Below are 18,245 nucleotides of genomic sequence, written 5' to 3'. Positions count from 1 at the left end.
TACAAAGAAAAGAAAAGAGAAGTAAAGCAAAAGGTAAAGGAGGCAAAGAGGAGAGCAGATGTGAAATGGGGTAAGAGTATGACAGAAAATTTTGAAAGTAACAATAAGATGTTTTGGAAAGAAATTAAGAGAGGAAGAGGAGGCAAATCAAGTAGAGAAGAAAAGGTAAAAGGTGCAGATGGAGAGATGATAGTGGAAGAGAAGGCAAATCAAGTAGAGAAGAAAAGGTAAAAGGTGCAGATGGAGAGATGATAGTGGAAGAGAAGGCAGTAAAAGGAAGATGGGCAGAATAGTTTAGGGAGTTGCTAAATGTGAAGGAGGATAGGGAGGGAAAGATAGCTGCAGTGGGAAATGCTAAGAAAATGACTGTGATGAGTGAGGAAAATGGAGGAGAAATAAGGAAGGATGAAGTGAAGGCAGTTGTTAAGATGATGAAAGCAGGTAAGGCACCTGGTCTGGATGGATGCCATGCAGAATGTCTAAAAAAAGGAGGTACAGTGATGGTGGACTGGCTGGTGAGGTTATTTAATGATTGCTGGAGAGAGGGTAGAGTGCCGGGGGACTGGAGGAGTGCCTGTATAGTTCCACTTTACAAGGGAAAAGGGGACAAGTGTGAATGTAGTAGTTTCAGAGGGATTAGCTTGTTAAGTATAGTTGGGAGGGCTTATAGTGTAGGCTGATTTGTCACAAAAACCACGTTTCGCTTTTTCTGCTTGTTAAAATTTATGTAGCAACGGATTCTGGTCCAGAATATGATAGAGATGAGAAAAAAATAGGGGTCCATTTTTTCTTACATGTTTAATAGGTAGTATTTTGAAGAAATCCAAGATGGCCACCATAATACTCATAAAATAGACTTTTTCGCATATCTCTGCATGTAGACATGATACAAACATGAATAATGTGTCTTTTTATATGTTTTCATACCCGAGGAAGTCATTTATAGCATTAATTTTACAAAAAAATGCAAGGAAGATGAAATATTGAATCAGTTCAGTCCAAATTGATTTCTTTACAGCCAATATATCCAAAATGGGTTCTGCTCTCATGAAATCCGATCTTCAGTGAGGCATCTTTATATAATCGTATCACGATTAAACAAACGAGCTTCAATTAGAACATATATTTTCAACACCCACCTACATACACACTTATTATCTTATACACGCATATATTTAAGCTATCACAATGAACAAGCCAGAGTAAACGATTACAATCGAAATAAATTTTTTACAGTTCACATAAAATGTTTCTGTCATCTCGTTCATCCTCGCCAATATTTATAACACTGAGTTCACTGATGTTCGCTTTGTTGTTACAAGTGTAACCGATGCACCCACACACTTCAGTACAAGGAATGTTGTTATTGGGACAGGTGCATCTCCCCATGCACTCTTTCTTGCATCCGCACTTCAAGAGATTCATTAGTGCTTCAGGGGCTGGAGGATTCAGGCATCGAACTGGAACATAAGTGTTCTCTTCTGAAAGTAGCTGCCAACCATATCCAACAGGTGATGGAAGAGATGGATGGCTTTCTGCAGCTTTTCTCCATACCATTGCCATGTACTGTGCTCGCTGAACATGTAGATTTAGTGAACCTGTTGTAGGTGGAAGACTCTCTCCTTCAGCAGCACCATTGGAAAACAAGAACCAGCGAAGCTCGTTTACGCTTGTGTGAATTTTAGACTTGTACAGCAGACAAACAAAGCGTTCCAGCTGAGAATGCATTTGTGGTGATGGATCTGCTTGTCCCAAAGACTCCAAAGCATCCAATATCTTGCTATCACACCCCAAGAAGACCTTGAAGCACCAGCCCTTGCTCCTACCAGCAAACCTACCGGACATGTCACTTCCCGTGAATGCATGGAAGCCGAGTATTGCAGCTGCTCGTTTCTCTCTGAGTTTGTCATAAACAGGTTTGACTGCGATGCTTCTCCTAAACTTTCCCTTCCCGGTAATAAACCTCGTTGCTGGCGGTAGCTCGTGGAATTTGTGAATGAGCAGAAGGAATATATCTGTATCTGGTGAATCAATGGTAACTTCTGCATCTTTGTCGACTGTGAGAGCATGCAGGATTACCAGTGTATCGGCCTCTTCGTGACTGTGCGTGCGGAGACTCCCTGGAACTTCAGTGTTGCCAGTGGTCTTTGTTCCTGATGTCACCATGAACTTCTTCAGTTTATCTGGATGAGCCTTGCTATAAGCTAGACACTTCACAGCCAAGTACTCTGTAAGTTCTGCCTTGGTTTTCACATTGGAGAGGAAGTCTTTGAGAGAGATCTTCTGGATCGGAGTAATATCTCTGACGTGATAGTATGTTGACTTTTCCTTTGTCCTCTTTTGGCGCATTTTACTTTTCAGGGATTTGTTGATATATCTGTCAAAAACCAACCTCACTTCATCGTAATGCACTGCAATATTTTCAAGTCGTTCAATAAATGATTGAGCAAAATCACGGCAGGTTTTCATTTGTTCGTTTTTGGAGATCCCATTCACAAGAGCCATGCCATCAATGATGATTACTCTTTGGCAAAAGGTCTCGTTTTCATTGAGAACTCCTGATCCTGTACTGGTGCCTGGATTTTGGTCGCTCTGAGAGATTTCCTGCAAATGCTGACATGAAGAAGTATTATGTTCAGTTGATGGGTCACAAGTCTGTTCCTTAGCATATTCTGCTGCGTCACTTAAAGTCGCAGTTCCCATCTCCTGACAACCAAGGTCTTCTGTTAAAATATCTCCCACTGAAGCATCAACATCAGGCCCTTCATGATCAGTCAGATGCTCAAGATGATGAAGGATCTTTGCCTTGTCATATGCCATCAAAAGGGATCCATCAGAGGCAAATAGAGAACGCGGAACAATACTGAGTTCGTATGTGCCAATACATTCTTTGAGGTCGAGTTCTGGTCGGCTCCTTGAGATTTCGACGAACCTTTGCAACAATCCTCGTTCTTCTTTGACTTTGATCAACTTGTCGCCCGATCCTACTTCTGTTGTGGCATTGGAACTTTTGAAAGTTTTAAGTTTTGTTTTCCTCATTTTATCCCAAACAGATAGATTTCCCTCAACAAGGTGATCTGTAACAAACTCCTGGAATATCTGCTGCCCTATATTGTCACGCTCTAAGATGTCTTGGGACACTTTTTCACTCATGACTTCTTTGGTGAGAAGATTGTAGACCTCGTCTCCGTCTAGCTACTGTCGAGAGCTAAGCCAACAGTGAGTGGAGTTTCAGATCGTTGTTTGAATGTTCCATCCTTGCTTTTTGATTCATACGATAGCTGTCGATTAGATTTATAAGAACTGACAGTGTTGTGCAAGCAACGATGCACCCACATCAATGGATTCCTCCCTGCTGCTATCTCCAACGTCCCTTGTTCCCCCAACTGCGTGCTTACAGAAGATGCTGAGCATGGGGGGCGGCTTGTAATCAGCAAAGGTTCCATTAAACTTCCATGTTGGAGAAGATGCAATGTCCTTCCTCAATATCTTTGCCGCTTACAAAAGTACCTTTAAGTCGTTTTTGAGGTTGTCTGCTGTAATTGTGCTTGATATTGCTTCATCTTTAAGCTTTGTAGAAAGAACCTGCTCTGGCTTGGTTCTGTTTTGGGGCTGGCTGAAGTGAACATCAGCAATGTTCTGTAGAATCAGTTGCTTCAGGTAAGGCTTATAATTGTGGTTCTCCAAGAGGGGTAAGTCATGCTCCTTAAGTAGGTTGACATAGGTTTCCTGAATTTCATTCATATTCAGCACAACATTTTTTGTAGTGTCATTGAAGGCAGTCTCTACAATATCAAGAATTTCAAGATCTGATAGCACCTGACGAAAGTTGACTTTGGTTGATTCTCCTCGTTTTTCTGTCTTAGCGATATCACGTTTTGCCTTAACTAAGCATGGAAGGTGATATTTCATGTCTTCAGCTATTGCTTGTAATAAGTCTGGTGAACTAATTACACTGTTCAGTCTCACTTTGAGATTCTCATTGTTTGTATTTTGGCCAATATTTTTGAGTTGGAGTCCCAGGTTTTTGGTAGAGACATTGTGCAATTCACTGATTGTGTCTTCCTGACATATGATACACCTCTGTTTGTCAAAAGATTCTTCTCGGGCACACCTTCTGGGTATCGACACTCCTTCCCCCAGATCAGTAGATGTTGGCCGTCCTCTCTTTTTCAGTCGGACTTCTGTGGCACTGCCTGACGCTATTCCTTTCTCAAACCTTGCTTTTGCTCGGTCAATGTGCATCTTATTAGTAACATCTTTGTAGCAAACTTTATGGTATCGAAGACCTTTCGCAAGCAATTCTTCAGCAGAAGAGTCTTGCAGACATCTATTCAGCGACACAAACTTTGTTTCCCCGTATTTATATTGTTGCTCAGCACAAGTAGCATGTTTCTTAACAGAGGAAAGTTGAGGCTTCAACACAAAATTGGTATAATCAGTTGGTCCGATGGTAGTTTGGCAAATAAAGCAAAGTTCAAAATCAACAGACTTTCAATCTTCCTTGGTGGAGAATCACTCATCTTGGAGGTAGGCTAGGTGTTCTTTTCTAGACGCTCATGAACTGCCTCTTACCTGAAAACATAAGAAAATTCAAATTAGCCATGGTTATATCATGTTCACTTGCAAAGAAAAAATCTATATTACGAGTACTACAGCGGGAAATAAACATAGGATTAACTAGACTACGTAAGATTAACTATGAGATTTCGTGCGGAACAACATTTTTTTATTTTCCTTGCATTTTTTCGTCAAATCAATCACAGAAATGGCTTCCTTGGGTGTGAAAACATATAAAAAGACATATTATTTATGTTTATATCATGTCTACATGCAGAGATATACAAAAAAGTCTATTTTACGAGTATTACGGCGGCCATCTTGGATTTCTTCAAAATACTACCTATTAAACATGTAAGAAAAAATGGAACCCTATTTTTTTCTCATCTTGATCATATTCTGGACCAGAATCCATTGCTAAATCAATTTTAACAAACAAAAAAAGCGAAATTACAAATGGACCTCCACTATTATGGAAAGATCTTGATTAAGAGGATTAGGAGAGGAACAGAGGGAGTAATTGGTGAGGAACAGTGTAGATTTAGGATGGGTAGAGGTTGTGTAGATTAGATTTTTGTGGTAAGACAGATATGTGAGAAAGCTATAGAAAAGGGGAAGGATGTTTTTTGGGCTTTTATGGATCTGGAAAAGGCTTACGACAGGGTAGACAGAAAGGCACTGTGGGAGGTTTTGCGGATATACGGGATAGGAGGAAAGCTTCTAGGAGCTGTCAAAAGTTTTTATGAGAGTTGTAGAGCTTGTGTCAGGATTAGAATTGGAGAGAGTAAGTGGTTCGAGGTAAAGGTGGGACTTCGTCAGGGATACGTTATGTTCGCCCTCGCTGTTCAACTTATACATGGATGGGGTAGTGCGGGAAGTAAATGCAAGGGTGGTGGGTAAGGGATTGGAGATGGTTAAAGAAAATGGAGGAAAGTGGGAGGTGAGCCAGCTGTTGTTTGCGGATGACACTGCGCTTGTGGCAGGATAGGAGGAGGGATTGAGGACGTTGGTGACAGAGTTTGGGAGAGTGTGTGATAGAAGAAAGCTGAAGATAAATGTGGGTAAAAGTAAGGTGATGAGATGTTCAAGGGGTGAAAGTGGCAGCAGACTGGAAGTGAGCATTAAGGGAGAGCGACTGGAGGAAGTGGATAGTTTTAGATACTTGGGTACAAATGTGGCAGGAAAAGGTGGAGTGGAGGTAGAATGTAGATTGAGAAGTGAGTAAATGCCTTGGTGGATTAAAAAGTGTAATGAGGAATAGACATTTGGGAATGGATGCTAAGAGGAGACTGTATGAAGGAGTGATTGTGCCAACAGCACTGTATGGGTCAGAAACATGGAACATAAGAGAGGAAGAGAGAAGGAGTTTAAATGTGTTTGAGATGAGGTGTCTGAGAAGTATGATGGGGGTTACTAGGCTAGATAGAGTGAGAGATGAGGTGAGAAGGAGAACAGGGGTGGAAAGGGAGTTGGGAGATAGGGTTGATGAACACATGGAAAGAATGAGTGAAGAAAGATTAGTAAAAGAGGTATGGAAGGCAGATGTGGAGGGAGTGAACATGAGGGGACGTCCTAGGATGAGGTGGATGGATGGGGTGAAAGGGGCTTTGGGGAAGAGGGGAATGTCTGTTGAGGAAGGAAAGGAGAGGACAGAAGACAGGGGTGAATGGAAAATGGTAGTATTTGGATGATGTTGTGATGCATGATGTGAAATGGATGGGGAGTGAGGTAGTATGTGTGAGCAAAATTTAACACAGCCCAAAGGGATTTCTCCCTGTCTTCTCCTTTTATGCATGAGGGGACAGAGAGGGGGGGTCGCCGATTTAATGAAGCGGCCCTGCTGTGGATGTGCTGTGTCTTGCGACACTGCTTCTGATCCAAGGCAATGGACAAGGTGCAGGGATGACCCGTCATCCAGGAGGTGCTAAGATGAGAGGGAGGGTGGAGGGGTGTGGAGTGTATTCAGGGATGGAATGGGTGGGAATGAATTTATGCCTTTTCCTTTTTGGCTACCTCCCTTGTAAGGGGGAAAAAGCCTTGGTATATGTATGTAGTAATGAAAATCAATGATAAAATTGTATACATTTTATTCCTATTTTTATTCTTTAATGGTGTCACACATATCATGTCTGTATGAACAACACAGGAGCTATCTTCATTTTGGAACATTTGTTATAGAATGTAAACCTTGTAATGGACTGCAAAAGTAAAACATGCTGATAGAGGACCTTCCACTCCATATTGAGGTTGAATGCAGAAATAAAATACAATATATATATATATATATATAATAAAATAAAGTACACAATCACACATCCAAATAAACATAAGATAAACAATAATTAGACACTACAGCATATTACTTGGGTGTTCATTCAACTGAACAACAACTCCCTAGCACCACATTTCTAAACAAAAACATATGCACACTCAGATCACAAAACAAGCACTCCCTAACAGACCTCCATTTTCAATAATAATAATAATATTAAAAACTCTCCTTAGACAAATAATAACCACCCAAGTGCCAATTACTTGAGAAAGTACATTTGTAAATCTGTGCGAGTTCTTCTATGTCTTTTTTAGACTTGAAAAATAAAGCTTTACAATGATTACATATTTATATTTTTTCATGCGAGTTTTCAAAAGTATTTTCAAACAACCTGAATGAAATGAAGCTTTACAAAATGTGAATTTACGAACATTTTCCTGTGTGAGTTCTCATATGCTTCCTAAGCATTGCACATTGAGTAAATGAACTCTACTAAGAGTACATGTATCAAAGTTTTTCCCATGTGAGATCTTATACGTTTTTTCAGACAGTATTGGAAAATGAAGCCTCACAAAGAGTACATGGATAAAGCTTTATTCCAGTGCGAGATCTCATATGTATTTTCAAAATACAAGAGTGGATAAATGAAGCTACACAAAGAGTGCATTTTTTTCTTTCTCCTGTACAAGTTTTCATATATATTTTCAGATTCAAAGAGTGGGAAAATGAAGAATCATAATAATTGGATTTATTAGGCTTCTCTCCAGTGTGAGTCCTCATATGCCTTACCAGATTCCCAGCACAGGAAAATGAAGCTTCACAATGAGCACATCAATAAGGTTTTTTTCCCTTGTGCAAGTTCTCATATGTATCTTCAGACCACCAGTTCTTAAATGAAGCTGCACAGAGTGCTTTCATGAAGCTTTCCTCATGTATGATGTTTCATATGTGTTTTCAGAGAGCCACACTCAGAAAATGAAGCTTTACAAAGACTACATGAATATGGCTTTCCTCTAGTGAGTTCTCAGATGTCTTTTCAGATCACTTGAGTTGGAAAATGAAGATTCACAATCAATGCATTTATATGTGTGACTTCTCATATGTACGAGTATTTTCAGATCACCAGACTGGTTAAATGAAGCGGCACAAAGAGTGCATTTATAAGGCTTTATTCCCTGTATGAATTCTCATATGCCTTATCAGAGATGCATGGCGAGTAAATGAATCTTTACAAGTAGTACATATATGTTTTTCTTGTGTGTGAGTTGTCATATGCCTATCCAAATCTGAAGAAGTGGAAAATGAAGTTCTCATTTGTACTTCCAGATTACCAGAAGAGGATATTGAAGCTTCACAAGGAGTAAGCTCATCAGTTTTATTTCTACTGTGAGATCTATGCATTTTGAGACTATCAGAATCAGAAAATGATGTTTTACAAATGGTAAATGTATCAGGCTTCTTCCCTGCAAGTCCTCATATGTATCTTTAAACTCACATGAAAAAAAAAGTCTTGATTCATGAAGAGGACATGATTAAGATTCATTGAGTGCATTCACAAGGCTCTCCCTTATCAAGTGCCCACATGGATTTTCAGTTCATCACAGTTGGAAAAGGAAACTCACACAGAGTATGTCGGGTTTCTTGACTATAATTTCCCAAAAGCATTTCCAACTTACTAAAAGCAGCATATGAATTTCTACATCAAATGCTTATGAAACTCATTTTCTGAAGAGTTCATCCACCTGTATATCAACAGTTACAAGAAGGAAACCCAATACATACACTTGAGTGGCTTCAGAAACTGTTTCCTAAGTCATTGGTCCCCAAAAATTTAATGCCAATAAAGAGGAAATTTATACAATTTTTTATTTATCCATGATAATAGCAAAGTACCAGGCTGATAAAATGCCTAACAAAGTATCAGCTATATGCATTTTCTTACTTTAATAAAATATAATGCATCAAACTTTTATTGGGAAAATAAATCCTTATAGCATATACATTTCTTTGGGTTTTCACTTTTTTGAGTGCACAACATTATTCAACTGAAGAAGAAAGGAAAATTAGAGATATACCTCATGGAGTAAACCTTGATATGATGCAAGCACATTTCTTATATTATCTTATTCCGACTTAGTAATTCCTTTGCAGGGATGAATCTGAGACATGCAACTTGTTTGTCTCTGAAGATGAAGAAATACACAGTTACATACAGAAAAGAAGTTGCACTCATATTTATAAATAATGACTTATTGATACTTTTGAGCCCCCTTTTCAAGACGAGTAAATTCAATATTTAGAAAAGATGTTATGAAATTTTGATTGACTGATTCACATGCACACACACACACTACAAATGAAAAGAGGAGGAAAAACTTCATAGAAACCATGACCTGTCCAAGAATCGAATATGCATCAGTGGTATGGTACCCACACACAGTGTGGAGAACTAAGAATACTAATATCAGAAATCAAACTGGGGTTGAGAGCTCTGGGATAAAACTGTGAACTTATCATTTTCATAAACCCTATGAGGAGGATGTTGGTTTTTGTTTGCAGGTATTCTATTGGGGTAGTTTTGGTGGGTCCTGTTATTACTCTCAATGCTTTATTTTGTAAAGCTTTCACACCGTCTGTTTTTATGATTTTTGGGAACCATGCTGTAGAAGCACAGTGTAGTTCATTTGAACTGTTTGTAGACAGTTTTCTTCTGTTGTCCAATGCCTAAGCTTGCAGTTTATCTTTGGGGTTTAATCTTTTGTTGACTTTCAATAGGGACTTTCATTGACTAGTATCATTAGGTTTAGGGAGCGGTTGTGTGTGAATGACATTTTGATACAGCCCAAAGGGATTTCTCCCCATCTTCAGTGTTACTGCATGAGGGGACAGAGAGGGGAGGTTGGAAATTAAATTAAGCAACCTTGGTGTGGATGTGTTGTGTCTTGCTGCATTACTTCTGACCCAAAACAATAGGCAAGAAGTAGGGATGACCTGTCATCCAGGAGTCAAGATGAGAGGGAGGGAGGGATGAAATGGGTGGGAGTGGAATTGCCTTTTGACTTTGGTTACCTCCCTCGTAAAGGGAAGAATCCCTTGGTATGTGTATGTATAACTTTCATTGTCAGATCTTTGACATGTCGGCTGAAGGTCATACGAGTATCAAAAGTGAGGTCCAGAATTTTACATTTCTTTTGAAATGGAAGGTTTTCACTATTTAATTTCACTGTTGGTCTTTTTTCATGTTTGTCTAGGGTGAGACTTCCATTCTTTTATTTATGAGACACTACCCTAGTTTGTCTAGTCACTATTTTGGGTTATATTTATCAGGTCATCTAAACAGATGGGTGTTTGTTGTTATGTACTAGGTCTGGTGTTTCTAGATCACTTGTGAAGAGGTTAAATAGCATAGGTGAAAATATTTATCCTTTTGGGACCCCATGCACAGTGTTTTTGTCCCGGAGACTTGGTTATTTTGGGTTACTCTATTGTCTGGATCATCATCCCTTCTGGAGTGGGAGGAGAACCTTTCATTTACAAGGAGCTAAGATTGGAGAGACAACAAATGGGTCTTTGGGTGGGTGTGGGATAGATGAAGGGTGGACTGGTTTGATATGGCCATCCCCCACTGAAGAGAAAAAGGGCCTTTTGGTATATGCACATGTAATGCCAGACAATTTATTTTTGGTTAAGAGGAACCCATGCCCATTAAAATGCTACAGTCATTATTCATTAATACAGGATTCATATTCAAAGACTACTATACTGTAATGGTTTTTATTTGAGTACATTAGTAATCTAAAACAATTATAAAATAATGTATAACTTTATTCTTATTTTAATTCCTCAATGGTGGGACCAATGATAGGTACCTGGTAGGGGTCCTCCTGGAACATGGTCAGGGAAGCTGGTTATTTTCAAAATCCACTAACCACCTCACCTCCATGAGGAAGTGCAGCCCTGAGAGGCATATACTTGGTCTCCAGACTGGACCCAATATCTCTCTATGGACTTCAACTGTATTTCTTACTGTTTTTCACTCACACAGTTGGTAACCAGGTGAAATATAGCATCATTGGGCACTCCCATAGGTCACTCAGGGAAGAATTCCTCTATTGTTGTCCAGGGATTGTAAATGTGGGGCAGTGTACAATGAGGTATTAACTTTTGTGTGGTGGTTTTAACTACAGAAGTTTGATTTTGTGGCCGGGCCTATTCTGTATTGACACTGTCTTAGAACTGGATGATGTCCTGAATGCAAGCATGCCTTAAAGTCTCAGATATGTAAATGAAGTTTCACAAAGAATACAAATATAAAGTTTTTTCTTGTGTAAGCTTTTGTATATATTTTCAGATTATATACATACAGTATTTACATACATATACCAAAGTCTTTTCCCCCCATCACAAAGGCATAAAAACCACTCCCACTCATTCCATCCCCACATACACCACTCCCATCAATCCCCCTCCCTCCCTCTTATCTTGGCTCCTCTTGGATGATGGGTCATCCTTGCATCTCGCCCATTGCCAGGCCTCCAAGAGAAATCTCTTTAGGCAGAACAAAACCCATTTGGGGACCCTAAGACTTGCAAACTTCAACAAGAAGTGCTCATTTATTGATCATATGAAACATTTTTTTTTTCAGTGTTAAACTCAGACAAATAGTGTACAAATTCTATTTATTTATTTTTTTGCTTAATCACTTCTCTCTCTCACATATTCAGCATTAGGGTAGGTCAAACTAATATGGTATGTGCACACACACACACACGCATATAGAAATAAATATGTAGACATATGCAGAGAGGAAAAAAGAAACTGTGAAGATATAATAGGAAAATGCAAAGGTAAACCACTCTGGCTACCCCCCATGTAAGGGGGAAAAAGCCTTTGGTATATGTATATATGTATGTATGAGACATTATGTTAAAACATACCGGTATTCAAGTAATGTGACAATATTACCATTTTTTAACATGACTTTTAAATGTTCATATTAAAATCTTATCAAGGAAGTACAGTGATGGTGGACTGGCTGGTGAGGTTATTTAATATCTGTTTAAGAGAGGGTAGAGTGCCAGAGGACTGGAGGAGTGCCTGCATAGTTCCGCTTTACAAGGGAAAACGGGACAAGTGTGAGTGTAGTAGTTTCAGAGGGATTAGCTTGTTGAGTGAAGTTGAGAAGGCTTATGGGAGGATCTTGATTGAGAGGATTAGGAGAGGAACAGAGGGAGTAATTGGTGAGGAACGGTGTGGGTTTAGGACAGGTAGAGGTTGTGTAGATCAGATTTGGTGGTAAGACAGGTATGTGAGAAAGCTATATGAAAAGGTAAGGATTTTTTGGGGGGCTTTTATGGATCTAGAAAAGGCTTATGAGAGGGTAGGCAGGAAGGCACTGTGGGAGGTTTTGCAGATATACGGGATAGGAGGAAAGCTTTTAGGAGCTATCAAGAGTTTTACAAGAGTAGTAGAGCATGTGTCAGGATTAGAAATGGAGAGAGTGAGTAGTTCGAGGTAAAGATGGGACTTCATCAGGGATGTGTTGTTGCCCTGGCTGTTCAATTTATATATAGATGGGGTGGTGTGACAAGTAAATGCAAGGGTGGTAGGTCAGGGACCATGGTTAAAGAAAATGGAGAAAAGTGGGAGGTGAGCCAGCTGTTGTTTGCAGACGACACTGCACTTGTAGCAGAATCAGAGGAGGTATTGAAGAAGTTAGTGACAGAGCTTGGGAGTGTGTGAAAGAGGGAAGTTCAAGATAAATGTGGGTAAAACTAAGGTGATGAGATGTGCAAGGGGCGAAAGTGGCAGCAGACTGGAAGTATTACGGGAGAGAGACTGGAAGAAGTGGATAGTTTTTAAGTACCTGGGTGCGAATGTGGCAGGAAAGGGAGGAGTGGAGGTGGAGGTAGAATGTAGATTGAGAGAAGTGAGTAAATGCCTTGGTGGATTAAAAAGTCCAATGAGAAATAGACAGTTGGGAATGGATGCTAAGAGGAGATTGTATGAAGGAGTGATTGTGCCGACAGCACTGTATGGGGCAGAAACATAGAACATAAGAGAGGAAGAGAGGAGTTTGAATGTGTTTGAGATGAGATGTCTGAGAAGTATGATAGGGGTTACTAGGCTAGATAGAGTGAGAAATGAGGAGGTGAGGAGGAGAATGGGTGTGGAAAGGGAGTTGGGAGATAGGGTGGATGAAAGAGTATTGGGATGGTTTGGACACATGGAAAGAATGAGTGTAGAAAGACAAGTAAAAGAGGTGTGGAAGGCAGATGTGAAAGGAGTGAACATAAGTGGGCGACCTAGGATAAGATGGATGGATGGGGTAAAAGGTACTCTGGGGAGGAGGGGAATGTCTGTTGAGGAAGGACGGGAGAGGACAGAAGACAGGGGTGAATGGAGAATGGTTGTATACGATGACGTTGTGATGCATGAGGTGGGATGGGGAGTGAGGTAGTATGTGCGAGAAAAATTTGATGCAGCCTGATGGGATTTCTCCCCGTCTTCTCCTATTCTGCATGAGGGGATGGAGAGGGGTGGTCACCAATTTAATGAAGTGGCCTTGCTGTGGATGTGCTGTGTCTTGCGACACTGCTTCTGACCCAGGGCAGTGGACAAGTTGCAGGGATGACCCGTCATCCAGGAGGTGTCAAGATAAGAGGGAGGGAAGAGGGTGGAGGGTAGTGGAGTGTATTAGGGATGGAATGGGTGGGAGTGGTTTTTATGCCTTTGTTTTTTGGCTACCTCCATTATAAGGGGAAAAAAATCCTTTGGTATATGTAAGTTTGTAGTACATGATCTTCCACTTCTAAATCCAAATTGGTTACGGTTAAATATTTTGTTCTCTTCCAAGTGTTTAGTCCATCTATTTTTGATAACTCTTGCATATTTTTGCAATTGTGCTTGTAAGGGATATCAGTCTATAGTTTGTTGGATTTTCTTTTTCTCCTCCCTTATATATTGGTACAATATTTGCATTTTCCCAATCTTGAGGTACTTTTCCTTCTTTGAGTGAGAAGTCAGTTATCTTGTGTATTTTATCTGTGAGTTCTTCTATACATTCTTTTGATATCCTGTTCACTATTCCATCTGGCCCATGTGACTTTCTGACATCAAGTTTCTTTATTTGGTTCCTTATTTCTTTCTGTGTCACCATTATTTCTTTCATTTTGGGGATCTTTCTTGGTGTGCATCAACCCACATTTGTGAGCTTTCAACTGTAATACAGACAAAGTGTCTGGTCATTACTTCAGCCATTTCTACATCTTCTGTGTATTCTTTATTTCCTTCACACAGTTTCACTATTTCATGTTTGTCTTTTAGTTTATCATTTACATATCTGTAAAATAGTTTGGGTTTATCTTTGCATTTTCCTATCATATCTTCTTCACAGTTTCTTTTTTCCTCTCTGCATATGGCTACATATTTATTTCTGTATCCGTGTGTGTGTGTGCACGTACTGTATTAGTTTGATCTACCCTAATGCTGAATAAGTGAGAGAGAAGCGATTAAGCAATATATATATATATATATATATATATATACATATATATGTATATATATATAAAATTTGTACACTATTTGTCCGAGTTTAACACGAGAAAAAAAAAAAAAAAAAAATGAAACATTTGAAACCACTCACCACTGGTAGCAGCTGTCAAAGCTGCCAGTTTGGCTTTCAGTGGTGGGGGTTTCCTGCCGCAAAATATCAATAATGACAGGTTCACATGGACTGATATACATTCTCTCATTGGCTTATAAACTGCATTTGCCAGACAGCGCTCTATACTTTCCTGCAATGTTTGAAATTGAAAGACGAAAAGGAAAATGCAGTTCAATGGACAGACTGGGACAGTAATCGTGAATGTCTTAAATTCGTAGGCAAACATTCAAATTCAACAAAAATAATTACTGCTAATAATTAATTATCAATGCATATCAGGAAAATGCACTGCCAGCATTTCACATTAAAATACATCACACTAGCTCACCAAATCCTTGAGGCCAAACCAGTTTTATCACCAGGATTAATTTCGCTACATTATTCCAAGTTTGTTAGTAACAAACACTCAAATGTTCCTTCAGTATCGGGCCCTGGAACAATGTACCTGCTGGACCCCCCTCTCATAGGCCTAAGTCAGAATCAGTGTCACAAGACACAGCACAACCAAAGCAAGGCTGCTTCATTAAATTGGCGACCACCCCTCTCCGTCCCCTCATGCAGTAATAGAGAAGACTGGGAGAAATCCCTTCAGGCTGCATAAATTTATTTTTTCACACATACTCCCTCAACCCCCATTTCCCACCCACTCCCCCTCATGCATCACAACATCATCCATACACAACCATTCTTCATTCACCTCTATCTTCTGTCCTCTCCTATCCTTCCTCAACAGACATTCCCCTCTTTTCCAAGGCCCTTTTACCCCATCCATCCATCTCATCCTTGGTTGCCCCCTCATGTTCACTCCTTCTACCTCTGCCTTCCACACCGCTTTTACTAATCTTTCTTCACTCATTCTTTCCATGTATCCAAACCATCCCAATACTCTTTCATCAACCCCATCTCTCAACTCCCTTTCCACCCCTATTCTCCTTACCTTGTTTCTCACTCTACCCAGCCTAGTAACCTCTATCATATTTCTCAGACATCTCATCTCAAATACATTCAAACTCCTCTCTTCTCTTATGTTCCATGTTTCTGCCCCATACAGTGCTGTCAGCAAAATCACTCCTTCATACAATCTCCTCTCAGCATCCATTCCCAAATGTCTACTTCTCATTTCACTTTTTAATACCTCAAGGCATTTACTTGCTTCTTTCAATCTATGTTCTACCTCCACCTCCACTCCCTTTCCTGCCACATTCACACCCAAATATCTAAAAATATCCACTTTTTCCAGTCTCCCTTAATACTTCCAATCTGCTGCCACTTTTCCCCTTGTAATCTCACCTTACTTTTATCCACACTAATCTTCAACTTCCTTCTTTCTCACACCTTCCTAAACTGTCACTGCCTCAATCCCTCCTCTGATCCTGCTACAAGCAGTGTCATCAGCAAAAAACAACTGGCTTATCTCCCACTTTTCTCCATTTTCTTTAACCATCTCCAATCCCCGATCCATTACCTTTGCATTTACCTCTCACACCACCCCATCTATGTATATTCTGAACAGCCAAAGTGACATAATACATCCCTGATGAAGTCCCACCACTCAAACCACTCTCTCCACTTCTGATTCTAACACAAGCTCTACTATTATAAAAACTTTTGAATGATCTTAACAGCTTTCCTCCTATCCCATATATATAAAATACCTCCCATAGTGCCTTCCTGTCTACCCTGTCATAAGCCTTTTCCAAATTCATAAAGGCCCAAAAAACATCCTTACCTTTTTCTAAAGCTTTCTCACATATCAGTCTTATTAAGAAGGACAGTTACAGAAGAGATCTGAAAAAGAATAGCTTCCCACACAGAATGATAGATATCTGGAACAAACTGAATGAGGAAACAATGAGTGCTAAAACTATACAAGATTTTAAGAACAAATTGGATGTGGAAAGATACAAAAGTGGGTCACTACAAGCATAGTTCTCTTCCCGTAAAATACAATTAGGTAAATACAAAAAACCTGATCCACACAACCCCTACCTTTAATAAACCCACACTGTCCCAAACCAATTACTCCCTCTGTTCCCCTACTAATCCACTCAATAAAGACACTCCCTTAACCCTTCTCAACTACACTTAACAAACTGATCCCTCTGAAACTGCTGCACTCACACTTGTCCCCTTTTCCCTTGTAAAGTGGAACTATACAGGCACTCCTTCAATGCACCAGCACTCCACCCTCTCTTAAAAAAATATTAAAAAACTTCACCAGCCAGTCCACCATCACTGTACCTCCTTTTCTCAGACATTCTGCATGACACCCATCCAACCCAGGTGCCTTACCAGCTCTCATCATCTGAACAATTGCCTTCACCTCATTTTTCCTTCTTTCTCCATTTTCCTCACTCATCATTGCCTTTTTCTTAGTTTCCCACTGCAACTAGCTTTTCTTCCCTATCCTCCTTCATATTTAGCAACTCCCTAAAATAATCTGCCCATCTTCCTCCTGCTGCCTTCTTTTCCATTATCATCTCTCCATCTGCACCTTTTATCCTTTCTACTTGATTCGCCTCCTCTTTCTCTTACAAGGATTGACAAAATAAAATAAATTAATGATTTGTTGACTCAAGTTTCACTAAGTGACCTGCAGCCTCACAGTGACTGGCAATGGTCTTCTGAGCCTCCTACAGATTTCTCTGGAAAGGAACTTTGGACTGCTGTCTGTGTAGTGTCAGTGTATTTACCTAGTTGTAATATACAGGAGGGGAGCTATGCTCGTGGTGACCCGTCTTTGTATCTCTCCGCATCAAGTTTTATCTTAAAATCTTGTATAGTGTTAGCACATACTGTTTTGTTGTCTAATTTGTTCCATGTATTTATCGCTCTGTGTGGGAAACTGTTCCTTTTCAAGTTTTTTCTATAACTATCCTTTTTCAATTTTTTTCCGTGTCCTCTTGTTTTACCGTTGTCCCACATTAATAGGTCGTTCCTGTCTAAAACTTCCATTCCTTTCATTATTCTGTAGATAGTTAGCAAATCTCCTCTTTCTCTTCTTTGTTCCAGGGTTGGTAGGTTCAATTTGGATAGTCTTTGCTCACATGTTAGTTCAGCGAGTGTGGGGTAGTTTCTGTGTCACTGGCTGAAAGTGGTAGGAAGAACAGTTGCCACTTGTCAGCTAACCATGCATGAAAAAGTGTAAGATATACAGTTAAAGTAAACAGTGAGATATATCTTGGGACCAGTCCAGAGCCTGAGTGTCAGCCCCTCAGGGCTGCATCTCCTACTGGAGGTGAAAAGGTTGATGGCTTATGAGAATGGGTAGCTTTGCTGTCCATCACTAGTTCCTGGGATAATGAAATTCAGAGAAAGTTTTACAAAGATAACATATATAATAGTGGGGCAGCATAGCTAACCTAATGTGCATTTAGTGATAAAAGCACCAAATTGGGCACACTTGTAGAACGACATATTATGAAGCGATTTGGATATTTGGCCACCACAGATTTAGCCTCTGAGGGCTGTGGCAGCCATTTTACAAAATGGCGGCCAGGTGACATTAAAATAGCTACCAGAGGAATTAAAATGGCTATGGCTTCTACATTTGTGGAACGATTTCATCGTTTATGGGGTCTATGGATGCGCCTCACTGCGTACTACAAACGTATGGGACTAAATTTCCGAAATTCGAAATTTTTAGGGGGGGGGGTTGGGGGGAGAAGGGGGGTATTTTTCAAATCACTGTGGCTTCTACGTTTATACTTTGGTGACAACTATCACTGTGCCTATATATGCGACTAA

General features: G+C 39.9%; 1 pseudogene; it reads right to left on the bottom strand.

Annotated features, from left to right (window-relative positions):
• Positions 1-3,191: 3,191 nt before the first annotated feature.
• Positions 3,192-10,725, bottom strand: LOC143019360 (uncharacterized; annotated as a pseudogene).
• Between the last annotated feature and the right edge of the window lie 7,520 nt (positions 10,726-18,245).

This window comes from Oratosquilla oratoria, chromosome 37, assembly GCF_046742065.1.
Source record: "Oratosquilla oratoria isolate Oo_2021 chromosome 37, ASM4674206v1, whole genome shotgun sequence".
Taxonomy (NCBI): Eukaryota; Metazoa; Arthropoda; class Malacostraca; order Stomatopoda; family Squillidae; genus Oratosquilla; species Oratosquilla oratoria.
This window is presented reverse-complemented; position numbering and strand designations above follow the sequence as displayed.